The 13,505-nt window shown below is 36.5% G+C and overlaps 1 protein-coding gene across 2 annotated transcripts in view; it reads right to left on the bottom strand.

Annotated features, from left to right (window-relative positions):
- The window catches only part of CTNNA1 (catenin alpha 1), a 177,369-nt gene extending 163,887 nt beyond the window's left edge, over positions 1 to 13,482 (bottom strand). For both annotated transcript variants that reach the window (XM_053718551.1, XM_053718552.1), the window contains exon 1: positions 13,198 to 13,482. The gene's annotated coding sequence lies outside the window, so the exon portion shown is untranslated. The remainder of the gene's footprint in view (positions 1 to 13,197) is intronic.
- Positions 13,483 to 13,505: the final 23 nt, after the last annotated feature.

The raw sequence follows: 13,505 nt of genomic DNA, 5'->3' as shown, positions 1-13,505 counted from the left end.
AACCAAAGGCAGACTCCTACTTCTGCATTTGGCAGTAAACTAAACTGCTTGTGATGATACACTCATGAGGAGTAGTTGATAGCTGGATTGGCTACCCAACAGAGGTGGTATGTCTCAGCATTGCCAGGTTAATCTGAAATGTTCTTTGCGTAAGATCTGTGTTCAGGAATGCTGTGGTCTAAAGACCCATCCGCTTCCCCCTCTTGGTGCATGGTACTTCTTGATACTGTGAGTTAAAGGGACAGTACACTGTAAAATTGTTTTTCCATAAATGTATTTTAATTGACATGTTATACCAGCTGCAGAGTATAAAATATTTGAGAAATTGCATTTTCGGGTTTATTTGTGTATCTGAAGTAGCTGGTTTTGTGCTTTGAAACCACAGCCTATTACAATGGGTTGAGCTTCAGGCAATATCAGATCTCATTATGTTATCACTTTTATGTACACAGACTTGCTTCCTTATCTTATATTTGTCTGGAACACCAAAGCTCAATACATAGAGAGAACAATGGAAAATTATCATTTTATTACTTAACTATCATGCCCCCCACTGACAGTGTAATCTCTTCTGCTGACTGTGTTTACTTAGGCTTGTCAATAGCTTATACGCCAGTATCAAAACTTTCAGTATAGGTTGGGAAACCACAAGCTAAATCAGCTATTTCAAATGCTGAAATATGTGTAAAGGAGTTACTTGCAACCAATTTAATACACTCTAGCAGGTAAAAAGGATCATTGGAAATAATTTAAAGGGGAGAAAGTTTTTGGGTGAACTGTCCCTTTAAGGCTGGCTATGAATGGTTGAATAACCGTAAATTATAACAAGGGCGGGGGCCTTGACAAGACAAAGGAAACACTGAGTTAGAACTGAATGTTACCCAAAACTTAGGCAGAACTTGCATGGGACCAGAAGGAGCAACAACTGAAGCAGGTTCTCACCATATACCTAAAAGGAATTTGGTAATGGTTTGTTATTATGTCCCAACTTATTTTAAAGAATTGTATTATTTGCATATATGTTATTTTGAATATTTTTATAATTTGGCACTGTGTAACCTGTATTGGTATTTTTGTTATCATTAGAAAATCTAATTCTGATTTCCTAAAGAAATAGGAATGCTATATACAAACTTTAGAAATCTCAAAGCAAAAACAGATACTATCTCCTTTCCTACAAACGGAACATTATTATTATTATTATTGGTTATTTGTAGAGCGCCAACAGATTTTGCAGCACTATAAACAAAGGGGGAGTACAACAAAACAATTATAGGGATCAAATGGGTAGAGGGCCCTGCCAAGAGTTGCACTGTTGTAGTCAGCTCTTAAGAAGGTGATCTGCAAACAGCTGGACTCTTAGGCTTACATGCTAAGGGGGTTCAGGGGATAGCAATGGAGGAGAGGAACTGGTATTAGGAAAGGTTAGTGTAGGTTGTATGCATCCCTGAACAGTAGAGTCTTTAGGGAGCACTTGAAGCTTTTAAAACTAGGAGTCTCGTGGAGCGAGGCAGAGAGTTCCACAAGATGGGAGCCAGTCTGGAGAAGTCCTGTTATCGGGAGTGTGATGAGATGACGAGAGGAGGAGAGTAGGAGGTCATGAGCAGAGCGAAGGGGACGGGAGGGAGAGTTATCTGGAGACAAGGTCTGAGATGTAGGGGGGAGCAGTGCAGTTGAGGGCTTTGTATGTCAGAATGAGAATTTTGTGTTTGATCCTAGAGGCAAGAGGAAGCCAGTGAAGGGATTGTCAGAGAGGTGCAGCAGATGAAATGCAATGTGTAAGGAAGATGAGTCTGGCAGAGCCATTCATTATGGATTGTAAAGGAGCTAGGCGGCAGGTGGGGAGACCAGAGAGGACAGAGTTGCAGTAATCAAGGCGGGAAAGAATGAGAGAGTGGATTAAAATCTTAGTTGTGTCTTGCATAAGGAAGTGTCTAATTTTAGAGATGTTTTTAAGGTGGAAGCGGCAGGCTTTAGCCAAGGACTGAATGTGAGGAGTGAAAGAAAGATCTGAGTCAAATGTGACCCCATGTGAACATATGCTGAATGCTCATATAAGGGGTGAATGGTCTATATTGTATGATTGACTACAGGTCGCTATAGCTTTTGTAGATGCTCTAAGGTTGGATTAGAGGGAATGATGGTCGCAATACGGGATGGGCGAGAGAGGCATGGGGAGAGAATTCCCATTCCTTTTTTTGTTTTGTTTTATCTGTTCTTGTTAATGACTTGTTTATTAAAGTTTGATATAGAATGTAGGGGAAAAAATGAGAGGAAAGGGAAAGAAACCAACTGGAACAAAAGGATTGGCAAAGGTGTAATGGGGGGACAAATGATCATATCCATTTACTTGTGTAACTATTCAAACATTCTCTACACTTGGATTATATTTATCCTTAATGTAACTATTACTGTATGATACATTAATGTCAATATGTACAATATCTATCCTATGTACACATGCTCTTAACATCTATGTATGTATTTTTTTCTTTCCTCTAAATAAAAAGAAATGTAAAAAAAAGAAATCTAATTCTGTCTTTGTGCGAGTTATTGTATGTATGTATATATATATATATATATATATATATATATATATATATATATATATATATATATATATATATATATATATATATATATATATATATATAAATAAAAGCAAAAAAGAAGCACTCACTGGATTTTCATCAAAAAGTGACCAGAAATTTAATGTAGTTTGTGACGTTTCGGGACAACAACAGTCCCTTCCTCTGACAAATAAACACTGAACAAAAGCTGCCTTAAATAGGCTCCCAAATACACTCCCCTCAGGCTGAATAATTACACACACCCATTAAGTGACCAATGAAAAAACATAATCCAAATTGTGCATGTGACTGTTATAACGTTATTGGAAAAAAACTTTAAAAACACTCCCTTTGGATCCCAATGCTATTAGTCATGCCCTCTAGTGAAAATAAACATCATATGTAATTATCAATCGTCTAAATAAATGCAAAAGATCATAAAATCATCTATTATTAAACATCCAATCAAACATTGGATTACAAAAACTCAACTTGTAATAGATTCCAATTCGTCATTCCTCTAGCTCCTGATCCGCCCCTTGTTGCCAGGGACGCAATCAGCTGTAAGACTATAGCCATCAACTAAAGTTACAAATCAGCCCCTGATTACTAGGCACACAGACTTCGGTCTAATTCTAACCCTCAAATCAAATGCGCATCATCACACACAATAGCGCATCTACTACTAAATTCCTTATTGTCTGCATCTTTCTAGATACTCTGTGCCCGATCGCCTTGTGAAAAACTAACAAGCATGTAAACATAAAATCGTCCGATGGCAAGATGCCATGTAAAAATGGGCGTATGTAAAGGAGCGTGTATGCCTCAGTAGTAGATATGCTAATGTCTAATGCATCATCTACCAGTAAGCCAATAGCAAGGAGCCACGATAGAAAATAGGCGTATACATAGAGGCTTGCCTTTCTCAAACGTAAATACACTGACATCCGATACATCGCAACCACAAGCGAAAACCCAAAATGAAAGGAAACAAAAATCACAACAACACAAAATGCACCAATGCATAAGCCAACACAAGCACACCGCTCCAATCCCTCTGTGTACCGGCGACAGCATCATACACAGCGCAATCGCAATGTCCAAATTGTCAAGATGCACATAAAGCAAAGATCAGCCACATCCAGTGCAACACACCCCCGGGTGCACACAACTAAACTTATAGCTATGATTTACCTCTAGAACACCTATTTAGTGTCCCGCATATTTAATATGTTTTCTCAAATATTGCCATCTATAAATCAGTGAAACAAATCAAGCCAATCACTAAAAGACTAGCCCTACTAGGGCGTGTTTATTAACTCATAGTGCCTAAAAAGTGAGTCTATTGCTCAAATCCTAACGAGAACTATTGTCACTTAAAGATTATACAATCCCTGTCTAGGAAAAATGGGGACTGAAAGAATTGCAAAAATTTATTTAAAGGATATTAACACATCTGTCTAAATGTTTGAACCTAAAAATTATCACCTAAAGAGTGCATAAACCTAAAAAATAAGTGAATCTAGAAAATAAGTGAATCTAGAAGATAAAAACATATATCCTCACATGTCAACCACACCATGTCTTTGCCCCAATCTCGGGCATCCAACTGTACCCCCAAAGGGAAACAAAGGGGGGGGGGGGAAGGAAAGACAAAAAGGGGCTACATCATGTAGGGCATGACAAAACTGCAGAAGGATCCAATAGGAATCGTGTAATCACTCCATTGGAGTGATACACCACACGGACAGTACAATTAAAATAAAACAGTTAAAAACAAAAATTTGCACATGGAGAACTGACAAAGAACAAATATTACCTATTGAAAAAATATCAATATAATCTAATCAAAAATAGACAATTATTCTAGAAAAAGCAAATATGTTACAGCGGATTATCATGGACTCTCACCAAAGCATGGAATCACATGGGGATTCCTAAATAATAAAAAATAAAAATAAATGAAAAATAGATAAAGGCCAAAAAAGTATAAAAATAAGTCAAAAATAGAATCTATAGAAAAAATCAAAAAAATCAAAAAAATAATAATAATAATAATAATAATAATAATAATAATAATAAAAAATAAATCATAATAATGATGACCAAAAACTGAAAATATATGCATAGAATAAAAAAACAGGCCAAAATTTATAACAATGGATCAGAAATAGAATCCAAAACAATTAAAAATCAAAAAATTGAAAAAATCTGCTGATAATGGACTCATGGACTCTCATATACGTAACAGTGAGATATCATGGACTCTCTCAGAGGCATAGAATCTCTTATGGATTCCTAAAGAATCAAAAAGACCAAAAAAGTCAAAATCGAAGATCACAGAAAACATTGCCATCCAGTGTGGGTATTGAGTCCTCTAGGGTGTATAGTCCCCAATTCATAGATCCATCTTGATTCCTTGCGTAGTAGGAGATTACCCCTATTGCCCCCTCTCCTAGGGACTGGTACATGGTCAATGAGTCTAAATCTCAAGTCGTTGACTGAATGCCCCGCCTCCAAAAAGTGTCTCGCCACCGGTTGGTCCGCCTTTCCATTTCGTATTGCCAGTCTGATACTCGATCTATGATTGGCCATCCTGGTTTTGGCATCATCTGTCGTCTTACCAACATAAAACTTGCCACACGGGCAGTTTAATAAATACACGACATATTTCGTGGTGCAAGTCAGGAAATATCTGATGTTATAGATTTTGTTACTTTCTGGATGGTGGAACTGGGAGCCGGTGAGCATCCCACTACAGGTCACGCAGCTGATGCATCTATAACAGCCCTTTTTCTTTGTTTTTAACCACGTTTGTGAACCACCATCTGGGTTGATGTCGGCCTTTACCAAGATATCTCTAAGGTTTTTGCCCCGTCTGAAACCTATTCTTGGTGGTTTCCAATCTTTGAATGGTAAGGTGTTGTCTGCTTCTATTAGTTTCCATTCTTCCTTAACCATTCTCGTTAGTGGTACTACTCCAGGGGAATATGTGGTCACAAAAGTCAATTGATTGGTGTTGTCAGATGATGTAATGACTGTTGTGTCTCCCGTGTTTAATGCTTGAGTTTTCATATCTCTTAACTCATTTGCTTTGTATCCCCTCTGGATAAAACGTTTTGTCATCTCCTGTAGTTGTTGTTCACATGTTGTTTCATCCGTGTTGTTTCTAATTACACGTTGGTATTGAGCCTTGGGAATGTTACGGATGAGGCTAGGTTGATGGCAGCTTTTCGCATGTAATAATGAATTGCGGTCAGTTTCTTTACGGAATAGCGTTGTTCCCAGTCTGTCTTCTACTTTGAACACTCTCACGTCCAGGTAGTCCACACTGTTGTTGTTAACTGTGTGTGTAAATTTAATTGGACTTGCCAATGAATTAAGATGGTTAATCCATTCTAGTAGACTGTTCTCGCTCCCACTCCATATTAAGAACAGATCGTCGATGTAGCGACAATAGTGTTTGATGCGATTGTCATCATATACTTTCATCAGGATTGACTCATGTTGAGCCATGAACAAATTGGCAAAAGATGGGGCCACATTTGACCCCATTGCTGTCCCCGAAATTTGTTTGTAGAATGTAGTATCAAACAAAAAATAGTTCTCTGTTAAGCATAGAGTGAGCAGGCCAACAAGTACTTCTTCAGATGGACCAATATATACCGCTTTTCTTAAGGTCTGTATAACTGCCTTGGTGCCTTCATGGTGGGGAATTACAGTGTATAGACTTGACACGTCTAAGGTGACCAATAAATCTTGATCAGTGATGTCCCTTAAATTAGTAATCTTCGTGATGAAATCCTGAGAGTCCCGTATATAGGATGGAGTTAATTTAACAAGAGGTTGTAAATAGAAATCCACAAACTGGGCTAAAGGCTGAAGTAAAGACCCTCTAGCCGAGACAATGGGTCTCCCCGGTGGTTGTTGTGCATTTTTATGAACCTTAGGTAAGGTGTATAATAGGGGAATAAGTGGATGTTCTCGACGTAAGAAGTTGTAGTCATCTTGTGTGATCAGACCCTTATTTTTATACTCAATCAAAGTTGTGTCAATTCTCCTCTTTAATCTTGAAGTGGGATCCCTATCCAAAGCTAGATAGGTATTTGTATCTCTCAACTGGCTGAGAATCTCGGATTTGTAGTATGACACGTCCATGATCACAATAGCCCCACCCTTTGTTTCCCTTTGGGGGTACAGTTGGATGCCCGAGATTGGGGCAAAGACATGGTGTGGTTGACATGTGAGGATATATGTTTTTATCTTCTAGATTCACTTATTTTCTAGATTCACTTATTTTTTAGGTTTATGCACTCTTTAGGTGATAATTTTTAGGTTCAAACATTTAGACAGATGTGTTAATATCCTTTAAATAAATTTTTGCAATTCTTTCAGTCCCCATTTTTCCTAGACAGGGATTGTATAATCTTTAAGTGACAATAGTTCTCGTTAGGATTTGAGCAATAGACTCACTTTTTAGGCACTATGAGTTAATAAACACGCCCTAGTAGGGCTAGTCTTTTAGTGATTGGCTTGATTTGTTTCACTGATTTATAGATGGCAATATTTGAGAAAACATATTAAATATGCGGGACACTAAATAGGTGTTCTAGAGGTAAATCATAGCTATAAGTTTAGTTGTGTGCACCCGGGGGTGTGTTGCACTGGATGTGGCTGATCTTTGCTTTATGTGCATCTTGACAATTTGGACATTGCGATTGCGCTGTGTATGATGCTGTCGCCGGTACACAGAGGGATTGGAGCGGTGTGCTTGTGTTGGCTTATGCATTGGTGCATTTTGTGTTGTTGTGATTTTTGTTTCCATTCATTTTGGGTTTTCGCTTGTGGTTGCGATGTATCGGATGTCAGTGTATTTACGTTTGAGAAAGGCAAGCCTCTATGTATACGCCTATTTTCTATCGTGGCTCCTTGCTATTGGCTTACTGGTAGATGATGCATTAGACATTAGCATATCTACTACTGAGGCATACACGCTCCTTTACATACGCCCATTTTTACATGGCATCTTGCCATCGGACGATTTTATGTTTACATGCTTGTTAGTTTTTCACAAGGCGATCGGGCACAGAGTATCTAGAAAGATGCAGACAATAAGGAATTTAGTAGTAGATGCGCTATTGTGTGTGATGATGCGCATTTGATTTGAGGGTTAGAATTAGACCGAAGTCTGTGTGCCTAGTAATCAGGGGCTGATTTGTAACTTTAGTTGATGGCTATAGTCTTACAGCTGATTGCGTCCCTGGCAACAAGGGGCGGATCAGGAGCTAGAGTAATGACGAATTGGAATCTATTACAAGTTGAGTTTTTGTAATCCAATGTTTGATTGGATGTTTAATAATAGATGATTTTATGATCTTTTGCATTTATTTAGACGATTGATAATTACATATGATGTTTATTTTCACTAGAGGGCATGACTAATAGCATTGGGATCCAAAGGGAGTGTTTTTAAAGTTTTTTTCCAATAACGTTATAACAGTCACATGCACAATTTGGATTATGTTTTTTCATTGGTCACTTAATGGGTGTGTGTAATTATTCAGCCTGATTGGCTGAACCTGAGGGGAGTGTATTTGGGAGCCTATTTAAGGCAGCTTTTGTTCAGTGTTTATTTGTCAGAGGAAGGGACTGTTGTTGTCCCGAAACGTCACAAACTACATTAAATTTCTGGTCACTTTTTGATGAAAATCCAGTGAGTGCTTCTTTTTTGCTTTTCTATCATACACCGTATAGCACCCTGGTAGTTGCTGAACGTTGGTGAGAGTGCGCATACACCAATTTTTTGCATATATATATATATATATATATATATACATATACACATATACACATATACACATATATATCTTGTGGAAGGTAAAAATTAGTATTTATTGTTTCGGACTGGCATACTTAAATAATAAAGTACTTTCAATAAAAATAAAACATTTTTTGGGTGGACTGTCCCTTTAAAGGGACACTGAACCCAACATTTTTCTTTTGCGATTCAGATAGAGCATGAATTTTTAAGCAACTTTTTTAATTTACTCATATTATCAAATTTTCTTTATTCTCTTGGTATCTTTATTTGAAATGCAAGAATCTAAGTTTAGATGCCGGCCCATTTTGGTGAACAACCTGGGTTGTCCTTGCTGATTGCAAGAGAATGAAGAAAAATTGATAATAGGAGTAAATTAGAAAGTTGCTTAAAATTGCATGCTCTATCTGAATCACAAAAGAAAAAAATTGGGTACAGTGTCCCTTTAAGTGAAAGGTAAAGCTGCCAAAAAGCTAATAAATAAAAGTGCACTGCTCCTATACAACAATACGCGAGCTACAAGATGGCGGTGCCCAGTCTAAAATGCAGAGCTCTACCAATTGGATTCTGTAGAGTTAAAACTAGAGAACGGTTTTAAAGAGAGCTGCATGTACAGCAGGGAAAACAATAAGCATGGTGAGTAGTAATTCTGTTACTGTAGTTGTACCCAGCAGTTTAATGTCCCTTCAAAAACACAATTACAGCTCAAATACGCCCTAGGATATTACACACTTGTATACATAATTGTATAATATACCATGTGTCAATCTTAAAATAAATGTCTCCTGAAAACTTAGGGCTAACTACTATTTAGAACAAAATTTGCCAAGCCCCAACAATGTTTTGTGTTCTGTTCTTATTGTTTTCTCAGATAATAAACTTTACACACGCACAATTATTAGACCACAGTTCCTAAAAGATTTACTTTAAGTTCCTAATGTTTTAGAAAAGTAGAACACACTTATGAAAATGTATGCATTTAAAATGTCCTGTCTGTCTTTGTTGGCTCCAATGATACATTTTTGTCTACTTATGCAATTACACATGCATGCACAACAACAACAACAACAAAAAAAAAACACTTTCAGATTTTTCTACTGTGCTTTTGGTAAATATTAGCAAATACCATTTTAATTTGCAAATTATATTGTATTTATGCAAGGTTTGATAGACAAGAAACATCTAGAAGTCTTTGAGATACTGAGAGTACCCTGGCTCTGCTTCATTAGGACATTGGTAAGAAGCTGTCAGCTACACATCTTCCATTTGTGCATCCACACATGACAGTGGCCAGAATTTTAATTGTTTAAAAAAAAGATAGATAAATCCCTGAATTACTCATTCCCCAGTTTTGCATAACCAAAACCGTTATATTAAAGTGAATGTAAATTTTGACGCTAAAGTGCCCAGTTTTTAAAAATTTGATTAAAAACAGGGGCACTTTAATTCATCAAAATGTACATTCCACTCCTGTTGTGAAAAAAAAATTAAAAAAAATTACATTTTAAAAAAACTTGACAGCAGCTCCAGCTTCCTCCAGTCGTCGCAAGCCATTTCTGATGTCAGAAATGATGGATAGGTCATCCTCCAATAACGGCTTCCCCCACCCCGGGGGAATCAGTGTCTGATTCAACGCTGTGATTGGAGGATTCCTCATTTTAGACCCAGGAAGAGGCAGCTGGAACTACTGTCAATATTAAAAAAGGTAAGTTGTTTTTTTTTTTCACAACAGGAGTGAAATGTAAATTTTGATGAATTAAAATGCCCCTGTTTTTAATTGAATTTTTTAAAAACGGGGACTTTATCATCAAAATTTATATTCACTTTAATATAATGTTTTACCTTGTATCTAAGCCTCTGCAGAGTGCCCCTTATCACAGTTCTTTTGACAGACTTGCATTTTTGCCAATTAGTGCTGACTCATAAATAACTGAGTGAGCATGTTATCTATATGAAAATGAACTAGCGCTATCTGTGAAAAGCTGTCAAAATGCACTGAAATAAGAGGCGGCCTTCAAGGGTTTAGAAGTTAGCATACCTAGGTTAAGATTAGCGCTGCAGAATCTGTTGACGCTCTACAAATAACCAATAATAATAATAGTAATAGATTTCAACAAAGAATGCCAAAAGAACAAAGCAAATTTGATAAGAGTAAATTGGAAAGTACATGTATATAATTTTGACTACATATTTTGACCAAATTTGAGGAGTAAATGCATTCACAAAAAGCTCACTTGATTGGTACAGAATGGAGATATAGATAGAGATATATATATATATATATATATATATATATATATATATATATATATATATATATATATATATATATATATATATATATATATATATATATACATATAGAGAGATATATAGATATCCATCCCAAAATGCATTAAAATTAAGGGGGGAGATAAAAAACTGAAATTAAAATCCTCCATGTCTCAAAATTAAATCAATGTAAATATTTGCATAGGAAATTAGCACATCTAGGCAAGATTCCCTGCTCGCTTTTTCCCAGAAATAGCTCATATACAATGTTACCATTGCACAAGGGAATTCTGGGTAAGATATGCAAATTCTCAGTTTTTTTTTTGTTTACATTGAGATAGATATATATATATATATATATCACAAAATATGCTTGAAAGACAACTTACTTCTTTTACTACAAATCCTGCTTGGCTCATAGATCCCAAATGAATTAAATAAGTAGGGCTGGGTAGGGGGCTGGGAAGACAATTTGCACTGTCATGCACTGACAGATAAATGACATTCCACAGATGCATACTCTGTGCCTTCACCCACAAGGAAGACTTCTCAATCTTCACTATCCCTACCATGCAACCTGACATCCCCCCAGAGTAAAAGCATGCAGTCTGGGGGAAGAGGAAAAAACAAAACAAAAAAAAAAAAAAAAAAAAACAACCAGAAAAGGATTGTTTTCAGAATTATGTAAGTTAATATGTATCTTCTTATATAAATCATGTGACATGATTAAGTACCATGTAGGCCCAAAACATTACTAACGTTGTTAGAATTGTATTCCGCTAATAAAAGGCATTTCATTTTTTATGGAATGTGGTGGTCACATGATTTTGTATATGCACTGAACCTGGCAGATTTTAAAAGTGAATAGAACACAGTAAGTGATATATCTTCACACACACAGGCATACCTCAGATATCGCAGGCTTGGTTCCAGACCACCACAATAAAGTGAGACATACAATTTTTTTGTTTCCCAGTGCAAATAAAAGTTATATTTAGACTATACTGTAGTCTATTAAAGGGACACTGAACCCTAATTTTTTTTCGTGATTCAGATAGAGCATGACATTTTAAGCAACTTTCTAATTTACTCCTATTAGCAAATGTTCATTATCTTGGTATCTTTATTTGAAATGCAAGAAGGTAAGTTTAGATGCCGGCCCATTTTTGGTGAACAACCTGGGTTGTCCTTGCTGATTGGTGGATAAATGCATCCACCAATAAAAAAAAAGTGCTATCCAGAGTTCTGAACCCCCAAAAAAAAGCTTAGATTCCTTATTTTTCAAATAAAGATAGCAAGAGAACAAAGAAAAATTGTTAATAGGAGTAAATTAGAAAGTTGCTTAAAATGACATGCTCTATCTGAATCACAGAATTTTGGGTTCAGTGTCCCTTTAAGTGTGCAACAGCATTATGTACATACCTTCATTAAATAAATATTTATTGCTAAAAATGCTACTCATCATATGAGATAGATATATAGAGATATAGATATATATATATATATAAAAAAAATATATTACTTGCTTTGTCAAGCAGTAATACCTCATCATTTACAAACACATTAATGAATGTACTCATGTTTTTCTCTCAAAACTACTAGTTTACAAATTATAACAAAGTACCATTATTCCAATAAAATATCAAATCAAAAAGTAAATTAAATATTTACAAAACAGATACAAATAATGTATAAACCGACTCCATCAATATGGAAAAAAAGAGGGTGTGTCTAGAGCATTCAGGCATTGAATTACATATGACAAACAATCCCTGGTATGAGAACACCACCGGAGGGAACATGGGAGGGGAAGGGGGAACGCCTGGGAATTGTGCCGAGCTCTGAACCTTATTTCAAAATATAATTCCTAAACAGTTTTACATAAAGAAAACAATCACAATAGGAAGCCACAGTTAGACGTACTGATGTTGTACTACCCCAGAGAGAGATATAAGAGTACAATAAAGTGACTACAACTTGTGACACCCTCTAAAGTTTCACATTTGTACAACTTCAAGTCCAAACATGACTGTCGCATATCCCAGGGAATCACTTCATAGGGGCCAGGCGCAACTGTACAAATTCCCCGTGTCCTAGGGCAGATGGGTGCAGCCATATTGTGGGCAATGATCGATAGGCCTAACTAGAATGATGAGACATACAATAGTCACAGATTCTGTGATTATTTCACGCGTTTTTAGCGTTATTTGGAATAATAAAAACCTAAAGGGGCACCTGCATGAACACTTGGTTATAACAGGGATTTTAACTGACTGCAACACCGATCAGATCACTTATCTAAGTTATTTGGTAAATAAAAAGTACAATGACAACATAAAACAGTGAACAACTTTTATACCACTAGAAAACTCTCTGCCGACGCTTTCACATCGATAGGAGTTTTCTTCATGTTTTGTACGTAAGTAAAAATAACTTTAGCCCCAACGCATTAAAGTTTATTACCGAATAAAGTGCGCGTTCTGAAGAGTGAACTTAACACGTGTCTTATTATTATTACGTCTAAATCATTTAGCTCACCTCCGGCGATGTTTTATCCAGAAAGAATGACCAGGGCGGAGGCTCAGGCCAATGGCAGCCGCTTTGTCTTAACTCTCAAATTCCACTTTATCCCAGTCAGTGAACTCAAAGGAAACAGGATGAGACCGGCTGTGCTCTTGCCTGCCTCCACTCCCTCCCACCGCTGGATTTATCGTTAAAAAAAAAAATCTATAACACAATTATAAACTCACAGTGAGAGTTACTGTAACTTGTGCAATAGTCTGACAACGTATTGTGACCGTAACTAGCAGAGGGTTGTAATAGTACTAGGTAAAAGAGCAGAAGTA

This window comes from Bombina bombina, chromosome 6, assembly GCF_027579735.1.
Source record: "Bombina bombina isolate aBomBom1 chromosome 6, aBomBom1.pri, whole genome shotgun sequence".
In the NCBI taxonomy this organism is placed as follows: domain Eukaryota; kingdom Metazoa; phylum Chordata; class Amphibia; order Anura; family Bombinatoridae; genus Bombina; species Bombina bombina.
Note: the sequence above shows the minus strand (reverse complement) of the source record. Positions and strands in the feature narration are given on the sequence as shown.